Genomic DNA, 21729 nt, shown 5'->3' with positions numbered 1-21729 from the left:
AATCGCCAGCTCCAACGCACCCCTCCCTGATGAGCTCATTACATTCTACGCCCATTTTGAGCAAGAGGTCAGCAAGAGCATGCCCTCCACCCTGGAAGCCCTGGATGAGCCTGTCTTTGGGGGTCACCACTGCAGATATCAGAGCAGCTTTCTCAAGGTCAACCCCTGGAAAGTGACTGGCCCGGATGGGGTACCTGGACGTGTACTCAGATCCTGCTCGGATCAGCTGGCAGGAGTATTCACAGACATCTTCAACCTCTCTTTACAACAATCTGAGATCCCTATCTGCTTCAAGAAGATGACCATCATTCCAGTACCTAAGAAAAGACAAGCCTTAGTGACTATCGGTTGGTGGCTCTGACATCCATCATTATGAAGTACTTCGAACGGCTAATCATGGCACGAATCAATTCCAGCCTCCCGGGTTACCTGGATCCACTACAGTTTGCCTACTGCCGCAACAGGTCTACAGCAGACACCATCTCCCTGGCCCTACACTCAATCCTGGAACACCTAAATCAGACTCCTATTTATTGACTACAGTTCGGCCTTCAACACCATTATTCCCATGAAATTCATCTCCAAACTCTGTGGCCTGGGACTCAGCACCTCCCTTTGCGGCTGGGTACTGAACTTACAAACCACAATCAGTGAGGAGAGGCAACAACACCTTGCGACTGGTGCCCCACAAGGCTGTATTCTCAGCCCCCTACTATATACTTCTTATATACCTATGACTGTGTGGCCAAATTTCCTTCCAAATCAATTATCAAGTATGCTGACCAACTACTGTAGTGGGTCAGATCTCAAACAATGATGAGACAGAGTACATGAATGAGATGGAGAATCTGATGAACTGGTGCAGCAACAATAACCTCTCCCTCAATGTCAACAGAATGAACGAGATTGTCATCGACTTCAGGAAGCATAAAGGAGAACATGCCCCTGTCTACATCAACGGGGACAAAGTAGAAAGCGCTGAGAGCTTCAAGTCTTTAGGTGTCCAGATCACAACCTATCTTGGTCTCCCCATGCCGACGTTATAGTTAAGAAAGCCCACCAATGCCTCCACTTTTTCAGAAGACTAAGGAAATTTGGCATGTCAGCTACGATTCTTACCAATTTTTACAGATGCACCATCTTTCTGGTTGTATCACAGCTTGGTATGGGCTCCTGCTCTGCCCAAGACCGCAAGGAACTACACATGTCGTGAATGTAGCCCAATCCATCAGGCAAACCAGCCTCCCATCCACTGACTCTGTCTACACTTCCTGTTGCCTTGCAAAGCAGCCAGCATAATTAAGGATCCCACGCATCCTGAACATTCTCACTTCCATCTTCCTCCATTGGGAGGAAAAATACAGAAGTCTGTATTTGCTGTTTGTCATTTTCATAAATGACCTAGATGAGGAAGTGGAGGGATGGGTTAGTAAGTTTGCCGATGACACCAAGGTCGGTGGTGTTGTGGATGGTCTGGAAGGATGTCAGAAATTGCAGCAGGACATAAATAGGATGCAGGACTGGGCGGAGAAGTGGCAAATGGACTTCAACGCGGATAAATGTGTAGTCGTCCATTTTGGCAGGACCAACGGGATGAACGAGTACACTATCAAGGGCAGGAGTCTTAGCAGTGTTGAAGAGCAGAAGGAACTTGGGGTCCGGGTCCACAGGACTCTTAAATCGGCCTTGCAGGTGGAGGATGTGGTCAAGAAGGCGTATGGTGTACTGGCCTTCATTAATCGAGGGATTGAGTTTAGGAGTCGTGAGGTAATGCTGCAACTTTATAAGACCCTTGTCAGGCCTCACTTGGAGTACTGTGCGCAGTTCTGGTCGCCTCACTGTAGGAAGGATGTAGAAGCTATTGAAAGGGTACAGAGGAGATTTACAAGGATGTTGCCTGGATTGGGAGGCATGCCTTATGAAGATAGGTTGAGGGAACTGGGACTCTTCTCCCTGGAGAGACGAAGGTTGAGAGGCGACCTGATAGAGGTTTATAAAATGTCGAGAGGAATAGATAGGGTGGATTCTCAGAGGCTATTTCCCCGGGTTGAAATGGTCGCTACGAGAGGACACAGATTTAAGGTGTGGGGAGGCAAGTACAGAAGTGATGTTAGGGGTAAGTTTTTCACTCAGAGGGTGGTGAATGAATGGAACCGGCTGCCGTCAGTGGTGGTGGAGGCGAACTCGCTGGGGTCTTTTAAAAGACTTCTGGATGAGTATATGGGATTTAGTGGGATTGGGGGTTATAGATAGGTCTATGGATTGGTAGATGTTGATGTGATCAGCGCAACTCGTGGGCCAAAGGGCCTGTTTGTGCTGTAGTGTTCTATGTAAGTCTGTGGTCATGTACCAACCGACTCAAGAACAGTTTCTTCCCTGCTGCTGTCAGACGTTTGAAAGGGCTGACGTTGCATTAAGTTGATCTTTCTCTTCAGCCTGGCTATGACTGTAACGCTACATTCTGTACTCTCTCGTTTCCTTCTCCATGAATGGTATGTTTTGTTTGTATAGCGTGCAAGAAACAAAACTTTTCACTGTATGTTAATACATGTGAAAATGATAAATCAAATTAAATCAAAATCAAATCAAATCAAAGTGGCGATCCAAAAACCAGGCCTTTTTTTAAGCTTCATGTGTGAATTTTAATTATTATTTGGGTAAAATATCTTCTTAGCTTCCAAAGAGAAAATGCTGGGCCATCTTAGCAGGTCTGGTAACATCTGTAAGGAGAGAAGAGAGTCGACGTTTCAAGTCGAGATGACCCTTTGTCAAAGCTTTGACAGAGGGTCATCTGGACTCAAAACGTTAGCTCTTTTCTCTCCTTCCAGATGTTGCCAGACCTGCTGAGATTTTCCAGCATTTTCTCGTTTGGTTTCAGATTCCAGCATCTGCAGTGATTTGCTTTTACCTTCTCAGCTTGTTTGGCTAGGTGCTACATTTGCACAGTGGCATGTCAACTGGTCAAAGGCTTTGCACACTTGACTGCTCCTTTGGTCTGAGTGACCTTGACCTCACCTGATCCATCTGATCCGGTCTGAACAATCCAATCTGAAAACCAGAACTCCGCACAGACTCAGTCCCAAGGCACTGTCCCTATATTTCTGACTGAAGAGTTAATGGAACACATTATCTTTTACCTGGATGGACTCCCCCATTATTGACAATGTTTTCAGAACCTCCTCCTCTGGTTAATTGCTTAATTGTCAATTCCCATTGATAACTGGATGTGGCAAGACTGCAGAGCTTTGGTTAGGTCTGTTGGTCATGGATTGTTTAGCCCTGTCCATCATACGCTGTTTCCACTGTTTAGCATATCATTATATTGCAGCTTCACCAAGTTGGCATCTCAATTTTATGTATGCTTGGTACTGCTTTTGGCATTCTCCCCTGCATTCCTCATTGATTCAGGGTCAATCTCCTGGTTTGATCATAATGGTAGTGTGGGGGATATGTCGGGCCGTGAGTTAACAGATTGTGGTTGAATACAATTCTGATGCTGCTGATGGCCCACAGTGCCTCATGGATGCCCAGTTTTGAATCTATCCCATTTAGCACTGATGACAGTGTCACACAACTTATCCTCAGTGTGAAAACAGGATTTCATCCTGACCAGGACTGTGGGGTGGTCACTCCCACCAATACTGTAATAGACAGAAGGTTCACTCAACTCATTCCCAGGGTGAGGGGCTCATCTTGTAAAAAGGTTGTGCCTTTACACGTTTGCATTTACAGCAGTATAATAAAAGCAAATTACCCTGGATGCTGGAATCTGAGCTCTGACAAAGGGTTATCCCTTACTTTTAGGTGGGATTCTGACTTAGAGGCATTCAGTGATAATCCCACAGATGGTAGTTTCACACCATTGGTTCCTCAGCCAAGTACATACACCAAGTGTCCGAACCTGCAGTTTTTCTCATACTGAGCAGGATTATTATTGCAACAACACTTTGTTGCATGGGACCCCATCCGTTGGTTCAAAATGTTGGCTCTATTCTCTCTAGACAGATGCTGGGTGGCACGGTGGCACAGTGGTTAGCACTGCTGCTTCACAGCACCAGGGACCTGGGTTCGATTTCCAGCTTGGGTCACTATCTGTGGAGTTTGCACGTTCTCCCTGTGCCTGCGTGGATTTCCTCAGGGTGCTCCGGTTTCCACCCACAATCTGGAAGACTTGCTGGTTCGATGCATTGACCCAAAAAGGTGCCGGAATGTGATGATTAGGGGATTTTTATAGTAACTTTATTGCAATGTTAATGTAAACCTTACTTGTGACTAATAAATAAACTTTAATTGTCAGGCCTGTGGAGATTTTTTACCGCTTTCTCATTTTGTCTGAGTTTACAGCAGGTTCCCTTGCCTGTATTTGACTTGAAGCCATGAGACTTCATGGGGTTAAGAGTCAATGTTGAGAATTCTGTGGGCCTTCCCTATTCTATAGTATTGCTTGTAACATATATACATGCTGCCTATGGGACAACCAGGGACAGTGAAAAAGACTCTGGGACATTGGCTGTAAGGTTTGATTTGGTGAGTATAACAGCGTCAGGTTCTCTGCTGGACAGCTCTCCCAATTTTGGCACAAGTTTCTGGATATCAGTAAGGAAGAACTTGCAGGTCTGAGAAGGGACTGTTTTTGTCATTTCTGGTGCCTGCGTCAATGTCAGATGGTCCATCCAATTTTATTCTTTTTCAACTTTTGATCTAATTAGAGTATTTCAGAGGTTAATCACATTATTGTGTGTCTGGAATCACACATACACCATACTGGGTAAGGATGACAGATTTGAACCCATGTTCCCAAAGCATTAATCTGGGCCTCTGGATTACTAGTCCAGTGTCAGTGCCATAGTGGAAAATCCTAAGACATCACTACAGGAACTCTCGGGGTAATATGCTGGGGTCATACTGGCACAAATGAATATAGTTGTTGTTGGAGTCACTCATCTCATCTCTAGGATATCACAACAGGAATTCCTTAGGGTAATATCCTGGCCGTAACCATCTTCAGTTGTTTTATTACTGACCTCCCATTCATCTTAAAGTCAGAAGTGAAGATGTTCGTCAATGACTGCACAATGTTCAGCACCATTCGCAATTCCTCAGATATTGAAGCAGTCTATGTCCAAATGCAACAAGAACTGGACACTATTCAGACTTGAGCTAGTAACAGGCAAGTAACATTTGCAGCACACAAGTGCCAGGCAATGACCTTCCCCAACAAGAGATAATCTAGACATTGTCCTTTGATAATCAATGGTATAACCTTTACTGAATCCCTTACCATCAACACCCTGAGATTACCATTGACCAGAACCATAACAAGATCAATCAGAGAAACACTGTGGCTCCAGGAGCAAGTCAGAGGCTGGGAATTCTGTGGCAAGTAACTCGCCTCTTGGCTCTCAATAGTCTGGTGACATCAACAAGGCACAAGTCAGCAATGCAATGGAATACTCTCTAGTTTCCTGAATGAATGAAGCTCCAACACTCAAGAAGAACAACACTATCCTAGACAAGCGTCCCATTGTGCCCCATCCACCATCTTAAATATTCACTCTCCACCACCAATGCACAATGGCAGCAATGTGTACCACCTACAAGGTATACTGACACAATGTGCAAATTAGATTGAGAAAGCTATTATAAGAACAAAGGGATTCAAAATACAGAAGGGAATATTAAAAAATCTTGCAAGGGACATGAAAGATAACAAAAGTTTTATTAAAAGAATTGAAGTGGTGAAGGATAATGTGGATCCATTAAAGGAGAGATGTAGGGAAGACAATAATGGATAATAAACCATAAATTAGTTAAATGAGAATGCTGTACAGCGCAGCAAAAGGATTAAATTCCAGCAAAACAGGAATCCGCAAAAATGAAACCAAGCAGGTATAATATAAGCAATTAAAAAAGTAACACAGGAAATAACAAGTGGACACATTTCCAGAAACTAATGGTTTCCATCACAGTGTTAAAAGAATTAGGTGAGGGAATTGCAGATGCCACAGTCGTAATTTTTCTCACAGCTCTACAGATTCAGAGACTGTCCTTTTGGACTAAGTAATTGCAAGTACCACTCCATTACTTAAGAGAGAAAGGGAGGAACTAGAGTTGCTAACCCTCCTGGAATGGCAGTGAGAATACCAGAATAGCCCTCATTTTTCCACCGGCTACCGAAAGCAGTCTGGGACATTTTAAAACTATAGAATTAGTATTCCCTGTTAATCAATCAACTCTGGGAAGCTCAAGAGTCCATTTAACTGAATGGCAGCACTACTGTGCAGGCACAGCCAGCGTGGTCATCCATCCAGACTGCACTCATGGACATCGCTGCTTGCTGTTCTGCCCGTTTCTTCTACGGTAGTTGGTACTGTAATCATCTGCGACTGGGTGGAATTAGGGAGCTTGAGTTGAATCCACAAGTACCCTGCTTAAGACTCAGAGAGGAGAACAAGCAAGGGAACGAGTCCCGCCTGCAGGTAAAGCAGTGAGCAACAGGGCCAGGCAGATGAACTAAAAAATTTATTTATTAGTCACAAGTAAGGTTTACATTAACACAGCAATGAAGTTACTGTGAAATTCATCTAGTCACCACAGTCCGGCACCTGTTTGAGTCAGTGCACCTAACCGACACGTCTTTCAGAATGTGGGAGGAAACCAGAGGAAACCCACGCAGACACAGGGACAACGTGCAAATTCCACACAGACAGTGACCCATGCGGGAATCGAACCCAGGTCCCTGGCGCTGTGAAGCAGCAGTGTTAACCACTGTATTACCATGCCTATTTATCTGAATGCTTACAACTGCCCCAGCTGGAAATCACCATTCCATACCAAGGACTTTTCTAAAAAATATATATCCACAGTGCACAATCCCACCCATCCAGCCCAGCCTTGTAGCAGCTCCTAGAGCCCAACTGAAAAGGTGCTCTTTGGGAGAACCTCTGCAGACTCGATGGGCTGAATGTCCTCCTTCTGCATTGTAGGGATTCTATGGTTCACACAAGGTAAAAGGGAGTGCATCTGCTTCCAGCCCCTTGTTTGCTGCTGAGCTCTTGATTAAAAAGCCCCACAAATAAACCTTCCAGAGCTTCCCATTGGGAGATTAGAGGAATCAAAGTGTTATACTTAAATAAAAAGGATGGCTTCACTGCGCACAGATTTGAAAATGACAACCCAAAGGTCAATCACGTTCCGATAAAAAGAAATCTCTTGATAAAGCTTTATTCTGAGTTTGCAACCCTCAGAGGAAGTAGATTACTACAGACCTCCATTTCATACGAATTGTAATAACGTTACTAAAATCCACCAGCCAAGAGAGGAGGGACTGAACTCCCACACAAATAGCAGCTGATCAAAGAGAGTCGGCATAGATTAATCCCATTTTAGGAGATCACTATCACGCTGGATACAAGAGATTTTTTAACCTCTAAAAGGCATTTGAAAAGATTCAACGTAAGAGATTAACAAAAATGAAAGCAAGCAGAATTGAAGGCAACTTTATGTCATGGCTGGTTGGAAAGTGGGACAGTAAGAAGTCTCTCAACAACAGGCTGGACTTTAACCTGGTGTTGTGAGACTTCTTACTCTGCTTACCCCAATCCAATGCCGGCATCTCTGCATCATGGAAAGTAGGAAACAGATAAGGGAATTTGATGAGCAGTGTTCCTCCGGGATCTCAGCCTTTCACCAAATACATCGACTTGGATGAGGGAAGAGAACGTTGTACATCCAAGTCTGCAGATGACACTTAAGTTAGGAGGAGCAATGAGTCGTGCAGATAGGAGCAGGAAGTTTAATTGTGGGGAAGTGTGAAGTTATCTTTTCTGGATCGCAGGAAGGCAAATAGCAATATTATCTTAATGGTGAGAGACTAAAAGCTGTGGAGGAGCACAGGGATTTAGGTGACCGTGTACACACATCACTAAAAGCTGGAGCACAAGTACAAAGAACAATTAAAAAGTTTAATGGAATGTTAGCCTTTATCTCAAGGGTGTTGGAATGTAAAAGTGAGGAAGTGATGCTTCACTTGAACAGATCCTGGGTCAGATTCCAATTGGAGCCCTGTGTTAAGATGCAAGAAACAAACTTCAGGAAAGACATATTGACCTTGGAGTACAGTGCAGCTTCACAAGAATGATACTAGGTCTTGTATTCTCCTGTGTTTAGATAGTTGTAGAATGAGCTAATTAAGAGCTTTAAAAATAGTTAGAATAGATAAGGAAATATTATTACCTTTGACAGGGAATACAAATCAAGGGGATCACCTTAAAAATAGAGCCAGGCCATTTACATCACAAGAAGCTACAAAGAGTTGTGAATGTAGCCAATCCATCACACAAACCAGCCTCCCATCCACTGACTCTGTCTACACTACCTGCAGTCTCAGAAAAGCAGCCAGCATAATCAAGGACACCGCATCCTCTTCCACTTTCTTGTGACAGCATGGTGGCACAGTGGTTAGCACTGTTGCCTCTCAGTGTCTGGGACCTGGGTTCAATTCTCAGCTAGGGTCAGTGGAGTTTGCATATTCTCCCCAAGTGTATGTGGGTTTTCTCTGGGTGCTCTGGTTTCCTCTCACAGTCTGAAAGATATGCTGGTTAGGTGCATTAGCCATGCTAATTTCTCCCTCAATGTACCTGATCAGGCACTGGAGTGTGGCAACTAGTGGATTTTCACAGTTACTTCACTGCAGTGTGACCAGCCTTACTGGTGACTAATAAATAAACTTTTTTCCATCAGGAGAAAGGTACAAAAGTCTGAGATCACGTACCAACCAATTCAAGAACAGCTTCTTCCCTGCTGCCATCAGACTTTTGAATGGACCTACCACATATTAAGCTGATCTTTCTCTACACCCTAGCTACGACTGTAACACTACATTCTGCACCCTTTCCTTTCTTTCTCTATGAATGGTATGCTTTGTCCATATGGCGCACAAGAAGCAATGCTTTTCACTGTATTCCAATATATGTGACAATATTAAATCAAATCAGTTTCGGTGTGAAATCAGGAAGTATTTTTCCTGCACAAGGGGCAGTGGAAATCTGCAACTCGCCACATGACTCCATGGTTTAGCGTCCTGAGAGTTAATGGTACAACAAACAGAATCATTAGTCAGTGCCACAACTGGCCAGTGGTAATTTGTTCCTCTGACAGACACTGGTGAAATGATTGCCACTAGGCAGTCTGGATTATCAAAACTACTCTGTAACTGTGCAGAGCTGGGTCAGTGTAATGGCCACACCATGCAGGCATCCCATACACTGTGCTGGCTCATTCCGCATTCCAAACAGAGTTGCCAACTTTCCAGGATCAACTTGAAATCTCCCCGAATTGAAGATTAATCTTGCAGATACTCCTGCAAACAGGGAGAACACCCCCACTTCCAGGCAAGTGCGTCAGGGAAGCAATATCAGGACTGCGGAGACTGGGTGGTTGGAAACAGGATATCATATGGTGAATCTTCCAGGAATACATCTAACCAGAGTTGGCAACTCTAAATCTAGGCCTGACTTGCAACTTTAGGGGTGGGAGGGTGGTTAAGTTAGGAAGTGGGTCTCACATTTATATAATAACTTTCACGATCGCAGGAAGTCCCAGGTGCTTTAAAGTCAATAAAGTACTTCTGACACACAATCATTGCTGTAACGAAGGAACCACAGAAACCAATTTGCATACACTTCAAACTGCCATCGAGTCATAGACGCATACAGTATGGAAAAATACCCTTCAGCCCATGGTGTCTGCATCGATCAAGGTCAAACCACCTAACTATTCTAATCCCATTTCCAGCACTTGGCCCATAGCCTTGTATGCTTTGGCATCGCAAGTGCACATCTAAATGCCACAAACTGCAATGAGATTATGACCAATGGAAACTGACCTGGGATGCAGAGTGCCAGTTTCACTCTGCACTCACTGGTTGAAAGAGTAGTCCTCTGTTTGCCTAATTCTTTATGATAGTGGGGACAGCACAAAATCAGATGAATGAGAGTATGTGATGTACAAAATCACATTCTGGGATTTGTCCAAGATTGAGAACTCTGTCAAACTGTAATGTGAAGTTTCAATGGCATGCTGCCACTAGTTGCGGCCGATCTATGGTAAAGCCACATTAGTTTCCTCCCTCTCCCGGACATTATAATATTCCCTTTCAAACATTTCTGAGGCCAATCCTACTGCCAGCTCCAAGGAATCCCAGGAGTTCCAAGCTCAGCTCCCACCTCAATGAAAGGCCTGTTTCATTTCATGAATGTAATTTTGTGTATTTGGTTTCCACGGTACAGAAGCAGTTTTTAAAAACATTCCCAGTTATTTCCCCTCTCTCAGGAGCTCAGTATCCAGTAACAGTCATTGGGTAGTGGTGGAGGGCATGAACTCTGACTGAATTCTAACTTCCCTGGCCCAGGGGTGTTTAAGGCCAATTGTAACACCATTCGCGCCATCCTGACTGGAACAGGCAACTGACTGGAACCACAGGAGCCTCCAGCACAGAATGTCTCCACCAGCACATTGCTGGAGCAGTCCAAAACTAATCCCACTATCCTGTGTTGTTTGCAGAGCCAATATCTTGCTTTTCCCTGAAAGACAGCAGTTGTCTTTGTCTCAATCACCCACTGTGACAAAACATTCCAGGTTCTAAAATGCTCTCCCTGGAGAAATCTTTCCCAACCTCATTTAATTTGATGTCTCCTCATCACTGACACTCCATGCCACCTCCTCCAAACCAAACCCCAACCAGGGAAACAGTCTTAGCACAAAATAAAAATCACACCACTTGTGAATTGACATCATGGAAAAATGACTGTGAAAGCTGGTGGATATCTCCAAAAAGAAAACTGATGCACTATTGTTCTGAGAGAAGTGGGCATAGAAACAAAGAAGATAGGAGCAGGAGGAGGCCATTGGCTCTTCAAGCCTGCTCCGCCATTCATTACAATCATGGCTGATCGTCTAACTCAATAGCCTTATCCTGCTTTCTCCCCATAACCTTTGATCCCATTTGCCCCAAACGCTATATCCAGCCACCTCGTGAATACATTCAATGTTTTGGCATCAACTACTTCCTGTGGTAATGAATTCCATCTCCTCATCTCTGTCCTAAATGGTCTACCCTGAATCCTCAGACTGTGACCCCTGGTTCTGGACTCCCCCACCATTGGGAATATCCTCCCTGTATCTACCCTGTCAAGGCCTGTTAAAATTTTATGAGTTCAATGAGATCTCCCCTCACTTGTCCGAACTCCAGTGAAAACAATCCTAACCTAGTCAATCTCTCCTCATACATCAGTCCTACCATCCCCAGGAATCAGCCTGGTAAACCTTCTCTGCACTTCCTCGAGATCAAGAATTTCCTTCCTCAGAAAAGGAGACCAAAACTGCACACAATACTTTAAGTGTGGCCTCACCAAGGCTCTGTATAATTGCAACTGCTCGAAACCTCTTGCAATAAAGGCCAACATGTGATTTGCCTTCTTTACCGCCTGCTGCACCTGCATGCTTACCTTTAGTGACTGGTGCACAAGGACACCCAGGTCCCTCTCCCAATTTACAGCCATTCAGGTAGTAATCTGCCTTCTTGTTTTTGCTTCCAAAGTGAATAACCTCACACTTATCCAAAATTATACTGCATCTGCCATTGATTAACCCACTCATCCAACCTGTCCAGATCATTCTAAAGAATCTCTGCATCCTCGTCCCACCCAACCTGGTATTATCTGCAAACCTTGAGATGTTACATTTTGTTCCCTCGCCCAAATCATTGGTATATATTGTGAATAGCTGGGGTCCCAGCTCCGATCCCTGTGGCACCCCACTAGTTACTGTCTGCCAATTTGAAAAGCACCCATTAATTCCTACTCTTTGTTTCCTCTCTGCCAACCAGTTTTCCATCCATCTCAATACACTTCCCCCAATCCCATGAGCTTTAATCTTGCACGATAATTAATCTCTTATGCAGGACTTTGTCAAACGCTTTCTGAAAATCCAAATGTACTGCACTGACTGGCTCCCCCTTGTCAACCCTATTGGACATACTGTCCTGATTTGCAATGGACCTTCACCTAGCTCAGAGCCACACAACATGGTTAACTCTTAACTTCTTGGGCAGTTACTCAATTGTACAAGGAATTGTTTCAGCGCTATTGGATATGAGCACTGAAATAATGTAATCTACATCTTAGGAGCAAATATACTCAAGAAACAAACAACTTTATTTATGTACTGTCTATAACATAGTAAAACATCACAAGGTGCCTCACAGGAACATTACTAAACCAAACATGGTACCAACTTATACAAGGATATATTTGGACAAGTGAACAAAAGGTTGGTCAAATAAATGGCAGAGTGGTTTGAGGAGGTAATTCCTGAACAGGGTAGCTGAAGGCAAGGCTATTAATGATGCAGTGATGAAATTAAGAGATGTACAAAAGGCCCGAACTGGAGAAACGCAGAGATTTGGAAAACTTGTTGACCTGGACTGCACGGTACCACACAGTGGCTGTACTAATTTGGCTATCAGGATACCATCGAGAAGCTGAATATAATTCATTATAAAAAAAAGTCTGCAATTGCAGAGTAATTGTTTCTGAATGCAGAATAGGTGACAATCTAAATTGGTTCTAAAAATAGGAGATGTTAATAAAAAATCATTTATTCTGTTTCATTGTCCACAGATGCTCCCTAACCTGCTGAGAATTTCTAACATTTACTGTTTTAATTTCAGAGTTTTGGCATCTGCAGTGTTTTATCGTTGAATCCAAACACATTCTCTATTCCTTTACCAGGTCTGTTCCTCAGATACCCCAGTCACAGACCTCCTCTGATCTTATGCTGTGGCAAAAGAATAGAAAGCACATATAGTGGAACTCAAAGATAGAAAAAGAAACCTCTTGGAGTCCTACTCAGAAAAATGCCCATCAGCCCATGGTGTCTGCCTCGGGGTCAGCACAGTGGTTGGCACTGCTGCCCCACAGGACCAGGGACCCAGGTTTAATTCTGGCCTTGCGTCGCTGTCTGTGGAGTTTGCACATTCTCCCCGTGTGGGTTTCTCCGGATGCTCCAGTTTCCTCCCACAGTCCAAAGATGTGCAGATTAGGTTGACTGGCCATGTTAAATTGACTTTAGTGTCGGAGGATTAGCAGGGTAAATATGTGGGGTTACGGGAATAGGGCCTGATGGGATTGTGGTTGGTGCAGACTTGATGGGCCAAATAGCCTCCTCCTGCACTGTAGGATTCTATGATTCATACACCAGGATGTGTGAGAAACTGCCCTCTCTAGAGGAATCTTCTCTCCCACACACTGCTTTTGGCTAAAATACAATAAGTAGTCTCACAACACTAGGTTAAAGTCCAATGGGTTTATTTGGTAGCACGAGCTTTCGCTGTCCCTCCATCAGGTCAGTGCTCATTTCCACATCTTTGCTAAAATATGGAACTCTCTGAGATGAACTCTGACTCTCCAAAATAAAACAAGTTACTGTGAATGCTGGAATCAGAAACAAAAACAGAAATGCCGGAAAAGCTTAGTGGTTCTGACAGTACCAGTGGAGAGAACAGAGTTAACGTTTCGAGTCTGGATGACTTTCAACTCTGATGCCCATCCCCTTCAGTGTCACTAGGTAGGCACGCAGAGTCCAAGCAGAAACAGTAGAAAGAGAGTGCAGAATCTCGAGTGTCCCACCCAGCCATGTTCTTAAACGTCACCTGCCAAGCCTGTGGCAGAGTCTGTGGCTCCAGGATTGGGCTACAAGGAACTACAAAAGGTTGTGAATGTAGCCCAATCCATCACGCAAAGCAGCCTCCCATCCACTGACTTTGTCTACACTTCCCGCTGCCTCGGCAAAGCAGCCAGCATAATCAAGGACCTCACATACCCTGGATAGTCTCTCTTCCACTACCTTCCTTCAGGAAAAAGACAAAAAGTCTGAGGTCATGTACCAACCAATAGCTTCTTTCCTGCTGCTGTCAGACTTTTGAATGGACTTACCTTGCATTAAGTTGGTCTTTCTCTGCACCCTAGCTATGACTGTAATACTACATTCTGCATTCTCTCGTTTTCTTCTCTACGAACGGTATGTTTTGTCTGTATAGCGTGTAAGAAACAATACTTTTCACTGTATGTTAATACACATGACAATAATAAATCAAATCAAATAAAAGCAAAAGGATTATTCAGCATCACAGAGCCTACCTCCCCAGGCTGGAAGCAAGTTGCCCTCAATTCTGAGGGACTGCCAAAGAAAAAGAAATACAAGTTGTTGCTGACAGACGAGCTAGAGGGAATTGAATAGGATTTCTCTTCTGTATCTATCTGGTGTGATTAGAAGGCAAGGCATGTTTCTGGGAAAAGTGTAGGGTGTAAAGCTACACTTTAAACAAGTGTGTAATTACTTGGAATGAAAAGGCTTACATTACTGCCTCCTCCTCTCACAGAAAGTGAGACATAACCATGGCAAAGATAAATTCATAACAGTAGCAGAATTGTTTTACCAATGACAACAAAACTGACTCAAAATGATCAACTTTTCGGTATTATTAAATTTCAGCAACATAGGGAATTACAGTGCACCTCTAAGTCCGAGATACAAAACTATCAGGCTCAGTGAGTGAGCCAGAAAGAGTGAACAAATCTCTGATTCCGTCCCTGTTCTGTACTGAGTGAGCGTGGGGCAGATTCCAACTCCTACATTTAACTCAGTAACACCTGAGTGTGCGCATATCCTGCTGCTTAAAGACTGATGCATACCTACACTGACAGCCAAGTACCCACTGAGCTCTGATTTGAGGAATGGAAAAAGTACTCAGCATCTGTAGCTGTCTGGGGACCTCAGCAAATAAAGGAACAGTGGACATAAATGAAGGAAGTCATTTTGAAAATCTTACACAACATCTGTTTGAAAAAACCTAAATAAGGGAATGTAACATTTGAAGGCGGCTCAGTGAACAGGTACCCTTGTCTCCCAGTCAGAAGGTTTTAGGGTTGAGCCTCTATTCCAAAATCTTGAGCAGACAACCAATGCAAACACTGCAATACAATACTGAGGGGGCTCTGCACTGACTGAAGTGCCATTTCTTAGATACACAAAGTTAAACCACTGCCTCATCTGCTCTCACAGGTATACATAACATGTTACATGACACGAGTGTGTTGGGAGATGATGGCCTAGTGGTATTATCGCTAGTTTACTAATCCAGAAACTCAGCTAATGTTCTGGGGACCCAGGTTCGAATCCTGCCATGGCAGATGGTGCAATTTGAATTCAGTAAAAAAAAATTGGAATTAAGAATCTACTGATGACCAGAAACCATTGTCGATTGTCAGAAAAACCCATCTAGTTCACTAATGTCCTTATTATCTGTTCACTAACGTCCTCCACCCCCCAGGCTGCTCCTGGGAGGGTCGGCGGTGGCACTCCTCCTCCCCCAAGGCCAGTGCTTCAGGGCGTCCCATGGCCGCAGACCCGCAAGTGGTACGGTGGTAGCCGCCCAAGAAGTGTCGCTGACGGCCCTACTTCAAGCTGTCCCGGGAGGAGAAAGCGGCACTGGACGAGTGGGAGAGTGTGCAGACAGCCAAAACCCATGCCAAGATGTTCGCCAAAGGCTTCATGGTGGCTCTTAATAACACCACCTAGCTCCTGATGGAGGAGCACAACCAGGAGGTGCCCGACCTCAACACTGCCCTGGGGGCCGCAGTGACAGCCGGAGGAGGAAGAGGGGCAGCGGCAGGAGGGGGCAGCGGTGGCCTCTGCCCTGCTGACACCAGCGACGACAAGGCAGAGCTGCTACTGGACGAGAAGGAGCAGCACGACAGCGGCAGTGACAGCACGGGAGGCCACAGTGACAGTGAGTTCCTGCAGCGGGACTTCTCCGAGACCTACGAGCACTACCACACCGAGTGCCTGCACAACATGAGCAAACAGGAGCTGATCCACAAGTACCTGGAGCTGGAGAAGTGCCTGTACTGCCTGGAGGACAAGAACAACTGCCTGCAGGGCTGCCTGGACGGACTGAAAGCTGCCGGGAGAGGGGAGGCAGCTCTGCAAACGCAGGAGGAGGTGGAGGGCGAGCTGGAGAAGTTGGAGCTGAGAACCAGAGACTCCAGAGAGAGAATGAACTATACCAAACAGGAGAGAAGGTGTTTAGAGAATGGGAAATGAATGATTAAAAATAGGACATTTAAATCACTTAAAACGTAAATATTGTAATGCAAACGTTTTATAAAAATGCATTGGAAGAACGTCACCTTTCACTCCCCCCTTTCCCATTTTGTGTACATTTCTGTTGAACTTTTTTATGATGTGCAACTTCTGCCTTATTTCTCTCCTGGGGGGGGGGTCAAGTGTTTTACTGACCAACTTTTTTTTGATGCGTTTTTTTGTGTTCAGCTCCTGTGCATGGTCAAAAAAAAAATCTATCAAAGTAATAAATATAACATTAATGAAATCCTAACCATGGTTAAAAAAAGAAACTAATGTCCTTTAGGGAAGGAAATCTGCCATCCTTACCTGGTCTGGCCTACATGTGACTCCAGACCCACAGCAGTGTGGTTGACTCTCAACTGCCCCTGGGCAACTAGGGATGGACAATAGATGCTGGCCAGTCAGCGAAGGCCATGTCCCATGAATGAATAAAGATAGAGTCCCTGGAGTCCTGGTCAACATTTACACTTTGATCAATTTCAAAACACATCATCTGGGTCATTTACCTCATTGCTTTTAGTGGGACCTTGCAGAGTACATTCTGACTGCCATGGCTCCTGCATTGACTATTTCACTGCAAAGCACTTTGGAACATTCTGAGGTCACGAAAGGTGCAATATCAATAAATGTGTGTTCCTTCACTTCTATCAGACAGTTGAGCTCACTGAAGATCCTTATTCCTGCGTACTGAAACACATCTGCTCCTCTGAAGTGGTTTATGTGCCCTGCAAATAGGATTATTTCACTAATAATGGTGTATAAGTAAAGATGAGTAAGCTGCCCTTTATCTCAGAGTACTCCCAATTCCAAGTACTTATCTCCATAATAATACTCTTTATTTTGTTTAAGCGACTGTGTGCCAGTGTTGCTGGTTCAGTGTCTACTCTACAGATAATATGCCTTGTCTGCTGCCCAAACCAGACACTGGTTCAAAGCCACGGACTCTGCCAAATTAACTGATCACAGCTCAACTAGAGTGGCAATGCCCAGTGCCCGTCGAAGAAGGAGGTGTGTGGGGGTATGAGGGAATAATTGTGCCAAAGATCTCCTTGGGATAGGTTCAGCAGAATCTTTAATATCCAGCACGCTTTGCTGGGGGTTTACACATTGAGTGTGGCATGAGGCATCAGAGACAGCTGTGCTGGTGATCACAGAATTGCAACAGTGCAGAAAGAGGCCATTCAGCCCATCAAATCTGCACCAACCACAATCTCACCCAGGCCCCATCCTTGTAAACCTCTGTATTTACCCTGCTAACCCTCCTGATACTATGGAGCAATTTAGCATGGCCCAACAACCTAATCTGCACATCTTAGGAGTGTGGGAGGAAACCCACACAGATACGGGGACAACGTGCAAACTCCACACAGACAGTGACCTGAGGCTGGAATTGAATCTGGGTTCCTGATGCTGTGAGGCAGCAATGCTATTTAGCGTCAAAAGGCAGCACCTTCAGAGGGGGAAGGGAGAACACTGGGGTAGAGTTGGCAGGGTGGGAGAAGAACCTATTCACAGAATCACAGAATTGTTATGGTGCTGGAGCAGGCCATTCAGCCCATCATGTCTCCACTGGTTCTCCAAATGAGCGTTATTACTGAGTGCTATTCTCCTGTCTTTCTCCATAGCTTTTGCATATGGTTTTTATTCAAATAATCACTCAATGGCCACTTGAATGCCTTGGCTGAATCTGCCTCCACCACTCTTTCAGGCAGCTGGATAACTTAACAAGTTTGTTGTAGATTCAGAGAACTACAAAAATGATTCCTCACTTAAAGAAGCTAAGTTACTGAGAGGTTTAATGAGCTAGGTCAGGGGAATGCAGTCTTACAAGTGATCAAAATGAAGTGTACACAGTGATGAAAGGGAAGAGAGACTGGTTGTTAAAGCTTTTTAACTTGCACTCATCAGGACAAATGCTAGAATGCCAAATTTCAAACAATCACAGCTATTTATATTTCAGGAAGAAAAGATGCTGATTGGTTAAGAAGTTGACTCTGATTGGCTGAGGCATGGTAGTAGAGAAAGCAATGGGGAGCTAGAGGTCCCCCAAGCTTAGCGAGGATCTAGTTGTATCGGTCACCAGATAGGTCACCATGATGGAACTTATTTTTTGAAGCTTTCTGACTGAACAAGGTTTTATAAACTAGGCTAATGCACCTGGTTGCACGCTGGGAGACTGTGATCTGATTTCCTCCAATCCCATCGCAACCCACTATCTGGCCCAGATTAGCCAGTGATAGCCCTGATATTAACCATTAGGATCTAGTCAATTCCCCAACTGTGTTGATGTGAAAAAGGTTCTCTCTTACTGGAAAGTGTTCTCTGATTTCACCCTCCGTCAACAGAGGAAATAGTTTCTCCATACGTACTCTATCAAAGGACTCCAATATCTCACTCAGGTGGCTATTCTTTAAGTGAACACTTAGACAATGTGTTGAAAGACTATTCAACTGTTGAAAGAATAATTGGCAGTAAACAGTCTTGTTCTAATTTGGTAAACAGAGAGAGAGACACATTCATTCACTCGTTTTGACAAGGCTTTGCAGATGCCCAATACTATCCAGCATTGTGAAACAAACGATACCAGTCTTCCCAATAAACAACAACTTGTATTACTTTAGCGCCTTTAGTTTAAGGTATTAAAACATCTTCACAAGAATGTTACAAATTAAGATGGGACACTGAGAAACATAAGGAGATATGGGGGCAGATGGTCAACAGCTTGGTCACTGGGAAATGATAAACAGCTTCTTAAAGGAGGGGAGAGAGTTTTAAAAAGGTTTGAGTTTATATTGTGTCATTCCTGCTCATAGAATGTCTCAAAATGTGCAGCCAATGACACTTTTGAAGTGTGGTCACTGTTGTAGTGTAGGAAACATGGCAGGCAATTTGCACATAGCAAACTTCCACCAACATGACCAAATAATGTGCTTTTGAGATGTTGACTGAGGGATGAATATTTGCTCAGACACAAGGGAGAAGCCCCATGCTGTTCTCTGAAGAAGTCTCAGGGGAGCTTTTTACATCTATCTGAGGGGGCAGGAGGGGCATCAGTTTAATGCCTCCTCTAAAAGGCAGCACCTCCAATTAGTGCAGCATTCCCTCAGTAAGACATGTTCTGTGCGCTCTAGTCATGGAGTGCTGGAGAGATTGAGGGGGAAACGCTAAAACCTCGGGCCTTGGTAGCTGAAAGCATGATCGCCAATGGTTACAGAAGGGAAACATTCAGCCCATTTTGTTTTTTTGTATGGACGTCACTGGCAAGGGCAGCAGTTGTGTCCATCCCTAATTGCCTTGAACTGAATGGTTTGCTTGGCCAGTTCAAAGGGCAACTGCATCGTGGCTCATAATCAAATGTTCCATGACTGATGATTTCATTTTATATTCATCACTGTCTTCCAGATTATACATTATCAGTCCTCAAGACCAGACAGGGATGGAAGATTCCCTTCCCTAACGGCTCTCGGTGAACCAGATGGGTTTTTATGACAAACAATGATGGTTTCACAGTCACCATTACTGAAAATAGCTTTCAATTCCAGACATTTTATTAATTAATTGAATTTAAGTTCCACCATCTGCCATGGTGAGGTTTGAGCCCATCTGGATTACTAGTCCAGTGACATTATCATTACACCACTCTTACCCCATTAAGTGGATGCTCACTTTTCTGTATATGTGAAGTGATTAAAACTGGGGATGAGCAAGAGACCAGAATTGGTGTAATGCACGCATCTTGTAAAGTTGTGGAGCTGGAGAAGACTTCAGGGGTAGGAAGCGGTGAAGACATGGGGGGATATGAAAACAAGGATGAGAATTTTAAAATCGAGACATTGCTTAATCTCAATGTAGGTCAGCAAGCACAAGGGTGATGGGTGACCCAGATTTGGTATGAATTAGTGGGCATTATGACTTTGGGTGACCTCTTGTTTACATTTAACAAAGCTTGGTTCACAACCACTCCATTCACTTCTGAAGCTCCATCTGTGCTGTGGTTTGGATGTATGTTTGTTTCTATGGCCACATTGTGCGCAGCACTGATGCTCGAAGGTGGCTGATGAAGGTTAAATCCAGGTCTCGGAATCTTTGATTTGATTTATCGTCACATGTATTTCCATACAGTGAAAAGTACTTTTCTTACGCACTATACAGCCAAAGCATACTGCTCATAGAGAAGGAGAGAGTGCAGAATGTAGGAATACATTCATAGCTAGGATGTGGAGAAAGATCAACTTAATATGAGGTAGGTCCAATCAAAAGTCTGATGGTGCACGGAAGAAGCTGTTCTGAGTCGGTTGGCACATGATCTCAGACTTTTGCATCTTTTCCTGATGGAAGAAGGTGGAAGAGAGAATGTCCAGGGGGCGTGGGGTCTTTGACTATGCCGGCTGCTTTTCCAAGGCAGCAGGAAGTGTAGACAGAGTCAACAGATGGGAGGCTGGTTTACATGATGGACTGGGCTTTGTTCACAACTGGGCAGAGCAGGAGCCATACCAAGCTGTGATTCAACCAGAGAGAATGCTTTCTATGATGCATCTCCCAAAGTGGACATGCCAATCTGGGAGGCTGGAATAGATTTATGCCATGACTAATCTTTCAAAGCACTTCATAATGATGGATGTCAAAGCCACTGGACAACAGTCATTAAGCCACGCTGCCTCGCTTTTTTTCTTGGAAACAGGGACAATGGTCATCTTCTTGAAGCAGATAGGGGTCTCAGATTGGTATAAAGAGGAGTTAAAGGTGTCTGCGAATACCCCCACCAGCTGATCTGCACAGAATCTGACTGCTCATCTGGGTACCCCATTCAGGCCAGTCGCTTTCTGTGCGTTGACTTTCGAGAAGGCTGTGAGAAACTTCAAGAAGTTTCTGACACTAACCAAACTTGCGCATTTTGATGCTGGATTTATCTATCAATGAGAATAAGAACTACCTCTATTTCACAAAGTTCAAACAGGACAAATCAAAACATAACTAAGCAGGACTGAGATGTCCAGATTTCAAGAGAAATTGTCACCAATACCAGGTATGACCCTTCGACCACAGATTAACTTGGCTCTAATGCAGTTAACATCTCATCCTCTTTTACTAAGTTACATCTTCCCGAGGTCTCTGCTTTTTCCCATCTGCTCCTTCTTTGCAATGATGACTAACTCTGCTCATTATCAAATGTTCTATGACTGATGATTTCATTCTATGTTCATCACCTTCTCCCCGATGACACATTATCAGTTCTCGCTCAGTGTGATGGCTGAATCATATCCTGACAATTTCCATATCCCTCAACAAAGCATCAAAAATCCAACTTTCAATTCTTCAAGGTAGAAAAAGTTTATTTATTACTCACGAGTAGGCTTACATTAACACTGCAATGAAGTTACTGTGAAAATCCCCAAGTCGTCACACTCCGGCGCCTGTTCAGGTACACTGGAGAATTTAGCATGGCCAATCCATCTGACCAGCACATCTGGAGGAAACCCACACAGACATGGGGAGAACATGCAAACTCCACACAGACAGTGA

General features: G+C 44.2%; 1 protein-coding gene and 1 pseudogene across 1 annotated transcript in view; one reads left to right on the top strand and one right to left on the bottom strand.

Moving 5' to 3' along the window:
* The window catches only part of brf1b (BRF1 general transcription factor IIIB subunit b), a 350927-nt gene that overhangs the window by 157153 nt on the left and 172045 nt on the right, over window positions 1-21729 (bottom strand). The gene's annotated exons all lie outside the window — the stretch shown is intronic.
* Window positions 6321-16164, top strand: LOC145352326 (protein HEXIM1-like; annotated as a pseudogene).

Source organism: Carcharhinus amblyrhynchos, chromosome 14, assembly GCF_965287045.1.
Source record: "Carcharhinus amblyrhynchos chromosome 14, sCarAmb.v2.hapA, whole genome shotgun sequence".
Taxonomy (NCBI): Eukaryota; Metazoa; Chordata; class Chondrichthyes; order Carcharhiniformes; family Carcharhinidae; genus Carcharhinus; species Carcharhinus amblyrhynchos.
Note: the sequence above shows the minus strand (reverse complement) of the source record. Positions and strands in the feature narration are given on the sequence as shown.